Here is a 14,442-nt window from a genome sequence, read left to right as displayed (position 1 = left end):
ACAGGCAATGACTCTGACTGGGGTACACTTACTCAGGCACTGACTCTCACTGGGGTATACTTCCACAGGCACTGACTCTCACTGGGGGACACTTACACAGGCACTGACTCTGAATGGGGTAAACTTCCACAGGCACTGACTCTGAATGGGTTACATTTCCACATGCACTGACTCTGAGTTGGGTACACTTCCATAGGCAGTGACTCCTAATGGTGAGCCTCTTCCCAGCCACTGAATCTCAATGGGTACACTTCTACAGGCACTGACTCTCACAGGGGTACATTTCCACAGGCACTGACTCTGAAAGTGGTACACTTCCACAGGCATTTACTCTCATTGGGTACACTTCCACAGGCACTGAATCTGAATTGGTTACAGTTCCACAGGCAATGACTCTCAGTGGGGTACACTTCGACAGGCACTGACTCTGACTGGGTAAACTTCCACATGCACTGACTCTCACTGGGGTACACTTCCACAGGCACTGACTCTGAATGGGGTAAACTTGCACAGGCACTGACTCTCACTGGAATACACTTCCACAGGCACTGACTCTTAATGGGGCAAATTTCTACTGGCATTGACTCTCTCTGAGGAACAGTTCCACAGGCACTGACTCTCACTTGGGTAAATTTCCACAGGCACTGACTCTCACTTGGGTACACTTCTACAGGCACTGACTCTCACTTGGGTACACTTCTACAGGCACTGACTCTCACTGGGGTACATTTCCACAGGCACTGACTCTGAATGGGGTAAACTTCCACAGGCACTGACTCTGAATGGGGTACTCTTCCACAGGCACTGACTCTGAATGGGGTAATCGTCTACAGGCACTGAATATGAATGGGGTAAACTTATACAGTTACTGAATCTGAATGGGGTAAACTTCCACAGGCACTGACTCTCACTGGGGTACACTTCCACAGGCACTGACTCTCACTGGGGTACACTTCCACAGGCACTGACTCTGAATGGGGAAAACTTCCAAAGGCACTGACTCTGAATGGGGTAAACTTCTACAGGCACTGCATCTGAATGGAGTAAACTTCTACAGGTACAGAATCTGAATGGGGTAAACTTCCACAGGCACTGACTCTCACTGGGGGACACTTCCACAGGCACTGAATCTGAATGGGGTAAACTTCCACAGGCTCTGACTCTCACTGGAGTACACTTCCGCAGGCACTGACTCTGAATGGGGCAAATTTCTACTGGCAGGGACTCTCTCTGAGGAACAGTTCCACAGGCACTGACTCTCACTTGGGTAAATTTCCATAGGCACTGACTCTCACTTGGGTACACCTCTACAGGCACTGACTCTCACTTGGGTGCACTACTGCAGGCACTGACTCTCACTGGGGTACATTTCCACAGGCACTGACTCTGAATGGGGTAATCGTCTACAGGCACTGAATATGAATGGGGTAAACTTCTGCAGTTGCTGAATCTGAATGGGGTAAACTTCCACAGGCACTGACTCTCACTGGGGTACACTTCCACAGGCACTGACTCTCACTGGGGTACACTTCCACAGGCACTGAATCTGAATGGGGTAAACTTCCACAGGCACTGATTATGAATGGGGTAAACATCCACAGGTACTGACTCTGAATGGGGAAATCTTCCAGAGGCAATGTCTCTAACTGGGGAACACTCCCACAGGCACTGACTCTCACAAGGGGACACTTCCACAGCCACTGACTCTGAATGGGGTACACTTCCACAGGCATTGACCCTCACTTGGGGGCACTTCCACAGGCACTGACTCTCACTGGGGTACACTTCCAGAGGCACTGACTCTGCATGGGGTAAACTTCCACAGGCACTGCCTCTCACTGGGGTACATTTCCAGAGGCACTGACTCTCACTGGGGTACATTTTCACAGGCACTGACTCTCACTGTGGTGCATTTCCACAGGCACTGACTCTCACTTGGGTACTCTTCGACAGGCACTGACTCTCACAGGCGTACATTTCCACAGGCACTGACTCTCACTGGGGTACATTTCCACATGCACTGACTCTGAGTGGGGTACACTTCCATAGGCAGTGACTCCTGATGGTGAGCCTCTTCCCAGCCTCTGAATCTCACTGTGGTACACTTCTACAGGCAATGACTCTCACAGGGGTACATTTCCACAGGCACTGACTGTGAATGTGGTAAACTTACACAGGCATTGACTCTCACAGCAGTCCACTTCCACAGGCACTGATTCTGAATGGGGTAAACTTCCACAGGCATTTACTCTCCCTGGGGTACACTTCCACAGGCACTGAATCTGAATGGGGTAATGTTCCACAGGCACTGACTCTGAATTGGTTACAGTTCCACAGGCAATGACTCTCAGTGGGGTACACTTCGACAGGCACTGACTCTGACTGGGTAATCTTCCACATGCACTGACTCTCACTGGGGTACACTTCCACAGGCACTGACTCTGAATGGGGTAAACTTCCACAGGCACTGACTCTCATTGGAATACACTTCCACAGGCACTGACTCTGAATGGTGCAAATTTCTACTGGCGTTGACTCTCTCTGAGGAACAGTTCCACAGGCACTGACTCTCACTTGGGTAAATTTCCACAGGCACTGACTCTCACTTGGGTACACTTCTACAGGCACTGACTCTCACTTGGGTACACTTCTACAGGCACTGACTCTCACTGGGGTACATTTCCACAGGCACTGACTCTGAATGGGGTAAACTTCCACAGGCACTGACTCTGAATGGGGGACACTTCCACAGCCACTGACTGTGAATGGGGTACACTTCCACAGGCATTGACCCTCACTTGGGTGCACTTCCACAGGCACTGACTCTCACTGGGGTACACTTCCAGAGGCACTGACTCTGAATGGGGTAAACTTCCACAGGCACTGCCTCTCACTGGGGTACATTTCCAGAGGCACTGACTCTCACTGGAATACACTTCCACAGGCACTGACTCTGAATGGGGCAAATTTCTACTGGCATTGACTCTCTCTGAGGAACAGTTCCACAGGCACTGACTCTCACTTGGGTAAATTTACACAGGCACTGACTCTCACTTGGGTACACTTCTACAGGCACTGACTCTCACTTGGGTACACTTCTACAGGCACTGACTCTCACTGGGGTACATTTCCACAGGCACTGACTCTGAATGGGGTAAACTTCCACAGGCACTGACTCTGAATGGGGTACTCTTCCACAGGCACTGACTCTGAATGGGGTAATCGTCTACAGGCACTGAATATGAATGGGGTAAACTTCTACAGTTACTGAATCTGAATGGGGTAAACTTCCACTGGCACTGACTCTGAATGGGGTAAACTTCCACAGGCACTGATTCTGAATGGCGTAAACCTCTAGAGGCAATGACTCACACTGGGGTAAACGTCCACAGGTACTGACTCTCACTGCGGTACACTTCCACGGGCACTGAATCTGAATGGGGTAAACTTCCACAGGCATTGACTCTGAATGGCGTAAAATTCCAGAGGCAATGACTCTCACTTGGGTACACTTCCACAGGCACTGAATCTCACTGGGGTACACTTCCACAGGCACTGAATCTGAATGGAGTAAACTTCTACAGGTACAGAATCTGAATGGGGTAAACTTCCACAGGCACTGACTCTTACTGGGGGACACTTCCACAGGCACTGAATCTGAATGGGGGAACCTTCCCCAGGCACTGAATCTGAATGGAGTAAACTTCTACAGGTACAGAATCTGAATGGGGTAAACTTCCACAGGCACTGACTCTTACTGGGGGACACTTCCACAGGCACTGAATCTGAATGGGGTAAACTTCCACAGGCTCTGACTCTCACTGGGGTACACTTCCACAGGCACTGAATCTGAATGGGGTAAACTTCCACAGGCACTGACTATGAATGGGGAAATCTTCCGGAGGCAAGGACTCTCACTGGGGTACACTTCCACAGGCACTCAATCTGAATGGGGTAAACTTCCACAGGCACTGACTCTCACTGGGGTACACTTCCACAGGCACTGAATCTGAATGGGGTAAACTTCCACAGGCACTGACTATGAATGGGGTAAACATCTACAGGTACTGAATCTGAATGGGGTAAACTTCCACAGGCACTGAATCTCACTGGGGTACACTTACACAGGCACTGACTCTGAATGGGGTAAACTTCCACAGGCACTGACTCTCACTGGGGTACTCTTCCACAGGCACTGAATCTGAATGGGTTAAACTTCCACAGGCACTGACTATGAATGGGGTAAACATCCACAGGTACTGACTCTGAATGGGGAAATCTTCCAGAGGCAATGACTCTAACTGGGGCACACTCCCACAGGCACTGACTCTCACAAGGGGACACTTCCACAGCCACTGACTCTGAATGGGTACACTTCCACAGGCATTGACCCTCACTTGGGTGCACTTCCACAGGCACTGACTCTCACTGGGGTCCACTTCCAGAGGAACTGACTCTGCATGGGGTAAACTTCCACAGGCACTGCCTCTCACTGGGGTACATTTCCAGAGGCACTGACTCTCACTGGGGTACATTTTCACAGGCACTGAATCTCACTGTTGTGCATTTCCACAGGCACTGACTCTCACTTGGGTACACTTCGACAGGCACTGACTCTCACAGGCGTACATTTCCACAGGCACTGACTCTCACTGGGGTACATTTCCACATGCACTGACTCTGAGTGGGGTACACTTCCATAGGCAGTGACTCCTGATGGTGAGCCTCTTCCCAGCCTCTGAATCTCACTGGGGTACACTTCTACAGGCACTGACTCTCACAGGGGTACATTTCCACAGGCACTGACTGTGAATGTGGTAAACCTACACAGGCATTGACTCTCACAGCAGTACACTTCCACAGGCACTGATTCTGAATGGGGTAAACTTCCACAGGCATTTACTCTCCCTGGGGTACACTTCCACAGGCACTGAATCTGAATGGGGTAATGTTCCACAGGCACTGACTCTGAATTGGTTACAGTTCCACAGGCAATGACTCTCAGTGGGGTACACTTCGACAGGCACTGACTCTGACTGGGTAATCTTCCACATGCACTGACTCTCACTGGGGTACACTTCCACAGGCACTGACTCTGAATGGGGTAAACTTCCACAGGCACTGACTCTCATTGGAATACACTTCCACAGGCACTGACTCTGAATGGTGCAAATTTCTACTGGCGTTGACTCTCTCTGAGGAACAGTTCCACAGGCACTGACTCTCACTTGGGTAAATTTCCACAGGCACTGACTCTCACTTGGGTACACTTCTACAGGCACTGACTCTCACTTGGGTACACTTCTACAGGCACTGACTCTCACTGGGGTACATTTCCACAGGCACTGACTCTGAATGGGGTAAACTTCCACAGGCACTGACTCTGAATGGGGGACACTTCCACAGCCACTGACTCTGAATGGGGTACACTTCCACAGGCATTGACCCTCACTTGGGTGCACTTCCACAGGCACTGACTCTCACTGGGGTACACTTCCAGAGGCACTGACTCTGAATGGGGTAAACTTCCACAGGCACTGCCTCTCACTGGGGTACATTTCCAGAGGCACTGACTCTCACTGGAATACACTTCCACAGGCACTGACTCTGAATGGGGCAAATTTCTACTGGCATTGACTCTCTCTGAGGAACAGTTCCACAGGCACTGACTCTCACTTGGGTAAATTTCCACAGGCACTGACTCTCACTTGGGTACACTTCTACAGGCACTGACTCTCACTTGGGTACACTTCTACAGGCACTGACTCTCACTGGGGTACATTTCCACAGGCACTGACTCTGAATGGGGTAAACTTCCACAGGCACTGACTCTGAATGGGGTACTCTTCCACAGGCACTGACTCTGAATGGGGTAATCGTCTACAGGCACTGAATCTGAATGGGGTAAAATTCCACAGGCACTGACTCTCACTGGGGTACACTTCCACAGGCACTGACTCTCACTGGGGTACACTTACACAGGCACTGACGTTGTACGGGTTAAACTTCCAAAGGCACTGACTCTCACTTGGGTTCCCTTCCACAGGTACTGACTCTGAATGGGGAAAACTTCCAAAGGCACTGACTCTGAATGGGGTAAACTTCTACAGGCACTGCATCTGAATGGAGTAAACTTCTACAGGTACAGAATCTGAATGGGGTAAACTTCCACAGGCACTGAATCTCACTGGGGGACAATTCCACAGGCACTGAATCTGAATGGGGTAAACTTCCACAGGCTCTGACTCTCACTGGAGTACACTTCCGCAGGCACTGACTCTGAATGGGGCAAATTTCTACTGGCAGGGACTCTCTCTGAGGAACAGTTCCACAGGCACTGACTCTCACTTGGGTAAATTTCCATAGGCACTGACTCTCACTTGGGTACACCTCTACAGGCACTGACTCTCACTTGGGTGCACTACTACAGGCACTGACTCTCACTGGGGTACATTTCCACAGGCACTGACTCTGAATGGGGTAATCGTCTACAGGCACTGAATATGAATGGGGTAAACTTCTGCAGTTGCTGAATCTGAATGGGGTAAACTTCCACAGGCACTGACTCTCACTGGGGTACACTTCCACAGGCACTGACTCTCACTGGGGTACACTTACACAGGCACTGACTCTGTATGGGTTAAACTTCCAAAGGCACTGACTCTCACTGGGGTACACTTCCACAGGCACTGAATCTGAATGGGGTAAACTTCCACAGGCACTGACTATGAATGGGGTAAACATCCACAGGCACTGACTCTGAATGGGGTTAACTTCTGCAGGCTCTGAATCTGAATGGGGTAAACTTCTACAGGCACTGAATCTCACTGGGGTACACTTACACAGGCACTGACTCTGTATGGGTTAAACTTCCAAAGGCACTGACTCTCACTGGGGTACACTTCCACAGGCACTGAATCTGAATGGGGTAAACTTCCACAGGCACTGACTATGAATGGGGTAAACATCCACAGGTACTGACTCTGAATGGGGAAATCTTCCAGAGGCACTGACTCTAACTGGGGCACACTCCCACAGGCGCTGACTCTCACAGGGGGACACTTCCACAGCCACTGACTCTGAATGGGGTCCACTTCCACAGGCATTGACCCTCACTTGGGTGCACTTCCACAGGCACTGACTCTCACTGTGGTGCATTTCCACAGGCACTGACTCTCACTTGGGTACACTTCGACAGGCACTGACTCTCACTGGCGTTCATTTCCACAGGCACTGACTCTCACTGGGTTACATTTCCACATGCACTGACTCTGAGTGGGGTACACTTCCATAGGCAGTGACTCCTGATGGTGAGCCTCTTCCCAGCCACTGAATCTCACTGGGGTACACTTCTACAGGCACTGACTCTCACAGGGGTACATTTCCACAGGCACTGACTGTGAATGTGGTAAACTTACACAGGCATTGACTCTCACAGCAGTACACTTCCACAGGCACTGATTCTGAATGGGGTAAACTTTGACAGGCATTTACTCTCCCTGCGGTACAGTTCCACAGGCACTGAATCTGAATGGGGTAATGTTCCACAGGCACTGACTCTGAATTGGTTACAGTTCCACAGGCAATGACTCTCAGTGGGGTACACTTCGACAGGCACTGACTCTGACTGGGTAAACTTCCACATGCACTGACTCTCACTGGGGTACACTTCCACAGGCACTGACTCTGAATGGGGTAAACTTCCACAGGCACTGACTCTCGTTGGAATACACTTCCACAGGCACTGACTCTGAATGGTGCAAATTTCTACTGGCGTTGACACTCTCTGAGGAACAGTTCCACAGGCACTGACTCTCACTTGGGTAAATTTCCACAGGCACTGACTCTCACTTGGGTACACTTCTACAGGCACTAACTCTCACTTGGGTACACTTCTACAGGCACTGACTCTCACTGGGGTACATTTCCACAGGCACTGACTCTGAATGGGGTAAACTTCCACAGGCACTGACTCTCACTGGGGTACACTTACACAGGCACTGACTCTGTACGGGTTAAACTTCCAAAGGCACTGACGCTCACTGGGGTTCCCTTCCACAGGGACTGACTCTGAATGGGGAAAACTTCCAAAGGCACTGCATCTGAATGGGGTAAACTTCTACAGGCACTGAATCTGAATGGGGTAAACTTCCACAGGCACTGACTCTCACTGGGGGACACTTCCACAGGCACTGAATCTGAATGGGGTAAACTTCCACTGGCACTGACAGTGAATGGGGTAAACTTCCACAGGCACTGAATCTGAATGGGGTAAACTTCCACAGGCACTGAATCTGAATGGGGTAAACTTCCACAGGCACTGATTCTGAATGGCGTAAACTTCTAGAGGCAATGACTCTCACTGGGGTAAACGTCCACAGGCACTGACTCTCACTGCGGTACACTTCCACAGGCACTGAATCTGAATGGGGTAAACTTCCACAGGCACTGACTCTGAATGGCGTAAAATTCCAGAGGCAATTACTCTCACTTGGGTAAACTTCCACAGGCACTGAATCTCACTGGGGTACACTTCCAGAGGCACTGACTCTGAATGGGGTAAACTTCCACAGACACTGACCCTCACTGGGATGCACTTCCACAGGCAATGATACTGAATGTGGTCAACTTCCACAGGCACTTACTCTCACTGGGGTACACTTCCACAGGCACTGAATCTGAATGGAGTAAACTTCTACAGGTACAGAATCTGAATGGGGTAAACTTCGACAGGCACTGACTCTCACTGGGGTAAACTTCCAAAGGCACTGACTCTCCCTTGGGTACACTTCCACAGGCACTGACTCTGAATGGGGTAAACTTCCACAAGCACTGACTCTGAATGGGGTAAACTTCTACAGGTACTGAATCTGAATGGGGTAAACTTCCACAGGCACTGACTCTCACTGGGGTACACTTCCACAGGCACTGACTCTGAATGGGGTAAACTTCCACAGGTACTGAATCTGAATGGGGTAAACTTCCACAGGCACTGATTCTGAATGGCGTAAACTTCTAGAGGCAATGACTCTCACTGGGGGACACTTCCACAGGCACTGAATCTGAATTGGTTACAGTTCCACTGGCAATAACTCTCAGTGGGGTGCACTTCGACAGGCACTGACTCTGACTGGGGTACACTTCCACAGGCACTGTCTCTAACTGGGGTGCAGTCCCACAGGCTCTAGCTGTCATTTGGATACCGTTCCCAAGGCATTGACTCTGACTGGGGTACACTCCCACAGGCAATGACCCTCACAGGGGGACACTTCCACAGCCACTGACTCTGAATGGGGTACACTTCCACAGGCATTGACCCTCACTTGGGTGCACTTCCACAGGCACTCACTCTCACTGGGGTACAATTCCACAGGCACTGTCTCTGAATGGGGTAAACTTCGACAGGCACTGACTCTCACTGGGGTAAACTTCCAAAGGCACTGACTCTCCCTTGGGTACACTTCCACAGGCACTGACTCTGAATGGGGTAAACTTCCACAAGCACTGACTCTGAATGGGGTAAACTTCTACAGGTACTGAATCTGAATGGGGTAAACTTCCACAGGCACTGACTCTCACTGGGGTACACTTCCACAGGCACTGACTCTGAATGGGGTAAACTTCCACAGGTACTGAATCTGAAAGGGGTAAACTTCCACCGGCACTGATTCTGAATGGCGTAAACTTCTAGAGGCAATGACTCTCACTGGGGGACACTTCCACAGGCACTGAATCTGAATGGGGTAAACTTCCACTGGCACTGACTCTGAATGGGGTAAACTTCCACAGGCACTGAATCTGAATGGGGTAAACTTCCACAGGCACTGATTCTGAATGGCGTAAACTTCTAGAGGCAATGACTCTCACTGGGGTAAACGTCCACAGGCACTGACTCTCACTGCGGTAAACATCCACAGGCACTGTCTCTGAATGGGGTAAACTGCCACAGGCACTGAATCTCACTTGGGTAAACTTCGACAGGCACTGACTCTCACTGGGGTAAACTTCCAAAGGCACTGACTCTCCCTTGGGTACACTTCCACAGGCACTGACTCTGAATGGGGTAAACTTCCAAAGGCACAGACTCTCACTGGGGGACACTTCCACAGGCACTGACTCAGAATGGGGTAAACTTCCACAGGCACTGACTCAGAATGGGGTAAACTTCCACAGGCACTGACTCTGAATGGGGTAAACTTCCACAGGCACTGACTCTGAATGGGGTAAACTTCGACAGGCACTGAATCTGAATGTGGCAAACTTCTACAGGTACTGAATCTGAATGGGGTAAACTTCCACAGGCACTGACTCTCACTGGGGTACACTTCCACAGGCACTGACTCTGAATGGGGTAAACTTCCACAGGTACTAAATCTGAATGGGGTAAACTTCTACAGGTACTGAATCTGAATGGGGTAAATGTCTACAGGCAGTGACTCTCACTGGGGTGCACTTCCACAGGCACTGAATCTGAATGGGGTTAACATCTACAGGTACTGAAGCTGAATGGGGTAAACATCCACAGGCACTGACTCTCACTGGGGTAAACTTCCACAGGCACTGACCCTTACTGGGGTGCACTTCCACAGGCACAGACTCTGAATGAGGTAAACTTCCACAGGCACAGACTCTCACTGGGGTACACTTCCACATGCACTCAATATGAATGGGATAAATTCCACAGCCACTGACTCTCACTGGGGTACACTTCCACAGGCACTGAATCTGAATGGGGTAAACTTCCCCAGGAACTGACTCTGAATGGGGTAAACTTCCACAGGCACAGACTCTGAATTGTTTACAGCTCCACAGGCAATGACTCTCAGTGGGGTACACTTCGACAGGCACTGACTCTCACTGGGGTACACTTCCAATGCACTGACACTGAATGGAGTAAACTTCCACAGGCACTGACTCTCACTGGAGTGCTCTTCCACAGGCACTGACTCTGAATGGGGTAAACTTCCACAGGCACTGACTCTCACTGGGGTACACTTCCACAGGCACTGACTCTGAATGGGGTAAACTTCCACAGGCAATGACTCTCAGTGGGGTACACTTCGACAGGCACTGACACTGACTGGTGAAAACTTCCACTGGCACTGACTCTCACTGTGATACACTTCCACAGGGACTGACTCTCACTGGGTTACACTTCCACAGGCACTGACTCTGAATGGGGTAAATTTCCACAGGCACTGACTCTCACTGGGGTACACTTCCACAGGCACTGACTTAGAATGGGGGAAACATCCACAGGCACTGACCCTCACTTGGGTGCACTTCCACAGGCAGTGACTCTGAATGGGGTAAACTTCCACAGGCACTGACTGTCACTTGGGTACACTTCTACAGGCACTGAATCTGAATGGGGTAAACTTCCACAGGCACTGACTCTCACTTGGGTACACTTCTTCAGGCACTGACTCTCACTGGCGTACATTTCCACAGGCACTGACTCTCACTGGGGTACATTTCCTTTGGCACTGACTCTCACTTGGGTACACTTCTGCAGGCACTGAATCTGAATGGGGTAAACTTCCCCAGGAACTGACTCTGAATGGGGTAAACTTCCACAGGCACAGACTCTGAATTGTTTACAGCTCCACAGGCAATGACTCTCAGTGGGGTACACTTCGACAGGCACTGACTCTCACTGGGGTACACTTCCAATGCACTGACACTGAATGGAGTAAACTTCCACAGGCACTGACTCTCACTGGAGTGCTCTTCCACAGGCACTGACTCTGAATGGGGTAAACTTCCACAGGCACTGACTCTCACTGGGGTACACTTCCACAGGCACTGACTCTGAATGGGGTAAACTTCCACAGGCAATGACTCTCAGTGGGGTACACTTCGACAGGCACTGACACTGACTGGTGAAAACTTCCACAGGCACTGACTCTCACTGTGATACACTTCCACAGGGACTGACTCTCACTGGGTTACACTTCCACAGGCACTGACTCTGAATGGGGTAAATTTCCACAGGCACTGACTCTCACTGGGGTACACTTCCACAGGCACTGACTTAGAATGGGGGAAACATCCACAGGCACTGACCCTCACTTGGGTGCACTTCCACAGGCAGTGACTCTGAATGGGGTAAACTTCCACAGGCACTGACTGTCACTTGGGTACACTTCTACAGGCACTGAATCTGAATGGGGTAAACTTCCACAGGCACTGACTCTCACTTGGGTACACTTCTTCAGGCACTGACTCTCACTGGCGTACATTTCCACAGGCACTGACTCTCACTGGGGTACATTTCCTTTGGCACTGACTCTCACTTGGGTACACTTCTGCAGGCACTGACTCTCACTTGGGTACACTTCTGCAGGCACTGACTCTCGCTGGTGTACCTTTCCACATGCACTGACTATGAATGGGATACACTTCTATAGGCAGTGACTCCTAATGGAGAGCCACTCCCCAGCCACTGAATCTCACTGGGGTACACTTCTACAGGCACTGACTCTCACAGGGGTACATTTGCACTGGCACTGACTCTCACTGGGGTACACTTCTACAGGCACTGAATCTGAATGGGGTTAACATCTACAGGTACTGAAGCTGAATGGGGTAAACATCCACAGGCACTGACTCTCACTGGGGTAAACTTCCACAGGCACTGACTCTGAATGGGATAAACTTCCAGAGGCACTGACTGTCACTGGGGTACAATTCCACAGGCACTGACTCTGAATGGGGTAAACTTCCACAGGCACTGACTCTCACTTGGGTACACTTCGACAAGCACTGACTCTCACTGGGGGTAAACTTCCAAAGGCACTGACTCTCACTGGGGTACACTTCCACAGGCACTGACTCTGAATGGGGAAAACTTCCACAGGCACTGACTCTGAATGGGGTAAACTTCGACAGGCACTGAATCTGAATGTGTTAAACTTCTACAGGTACTGAATCTGAATGGGCTAAACGTTTACAGGCACTGACTCTCACTGGGGTACACTTCCACAGGCACTGACTCCGAATGGGGTAAACCTCCAAAGGCACAGACTCTCACTGGGGTACATTTCCACAGGCACTGTCGCTCACTGGGGGACACATCCACAGGCACTGACTCTGAATGGGGTAAACTTCCACAGGCACTGACTCTGAATGGTGTAAACTTCCACAGGGACAGACTCTCACTGGGTTACACTTCCACAGGCACTGACTCTGAATGGGGTAAATTCCACAGGCACTGACTCTCACTGGGATCACTTCCACAGGCACTGAATCTGAATGGGGTAAACTTCCACAGGCACTGGCTCTCACTGGGGTACACTTCCACAGGCACTGACTCTCACTGGAGTACACTTACACAGGCACTGACTCTGAATGGGGTAAACTTCCAAATGCACTGACTCTCACTGGGGTACACTTCCACAGGCACTGAATCTCAATGGGGTAAACATCCACAGGCACTGACTCTGAATGGGGTAAACTTCTACAGGTACTGAATCTGAATGGGTTAAACTTCCACAGGCACTGACTCTCACTGGGATACACTTCCACAGGCACTGACTCTGAATGGGGTAAACTTCCACAGGTGCTGAATCTGAAAGGGGTAAACTTCCACAGGCACTGAGTCTGAAAGGGGTAAACTTCCACAGGCACAGACCCTCACTGTGGTGCACTTCCACAGGCACTGACTCTGAATGAGGTAAACTTCCACAGGCACAGACTCTCACTGGGGTACACTTCCACATGCACTGATTCTGAATGGGGTAAACTTCCACAGGCATTGAATCTCACTGGGGTACACTTCCACATGCACTCAATATGAATGGGGTAAATTCCACAGCCACTGACTCTCACTGGGGTACACTCCACAGGCACTGACTCTGAATGGGGTAAACTTCCACAGGCACTGACTCTGAATTGGTTACAGTTCCACAGGTAATGACTCTCAGTGGGGTACACTTCGACAGGCAATGACTCACACTGGGGTACACTTCCACAGGCACTGACAGTGAATGGGGTAAACTTCCACAGGCACTGGCTCTCACTGCAGTGCTCTTCCACAGGCACTGACTCTGAATGGGGTAAACCTCCACAGGCACTGACTCTCACTGGGGTACACTTATACAGGCACTGAATCTGAATGGGGTAAACCTCCACAGGCACTGACTCTCACTGGGGTACACTTATACAGGCACTGAATCTGAATGGGGTAAACTTCCACAGGCACTGATTCTCACTTGGGTACACTTCTTCAGGCACTGACTCTCACTGGGGTACATTTCCACAGGCACTGACTCTCGTTGGGGTACATTTCCACAGGCACTGACTCTCACTTGGGTACACTTCTACAGGCACTGACTCTCACTTGGGTACACTTCTGCAGGCACTGACTCTCACTGGGGTATATTTCCACAGGCACTGACTCTCAATGTTGTACATTTCCACATGCACTGACTCTGAGTGGGG

This window comes from Heterodontus francisci, chromosome 12, assembly GCF_036365525.1.
Source record: "Heterodontus francisci isolate sHetFra1 chromosome 12, sHetFra1.hap1, whole genome shotgun sequence".
Lineage (NCBI taxonomy): Eukaryota > Metazoa > Chordata > Chondrichthyes > Heterodontiformes > Heterodontidae > Heterodontus > Heterodontus francisci.
Note: the sequence above shows the minus strand (reverse complement) of the source record.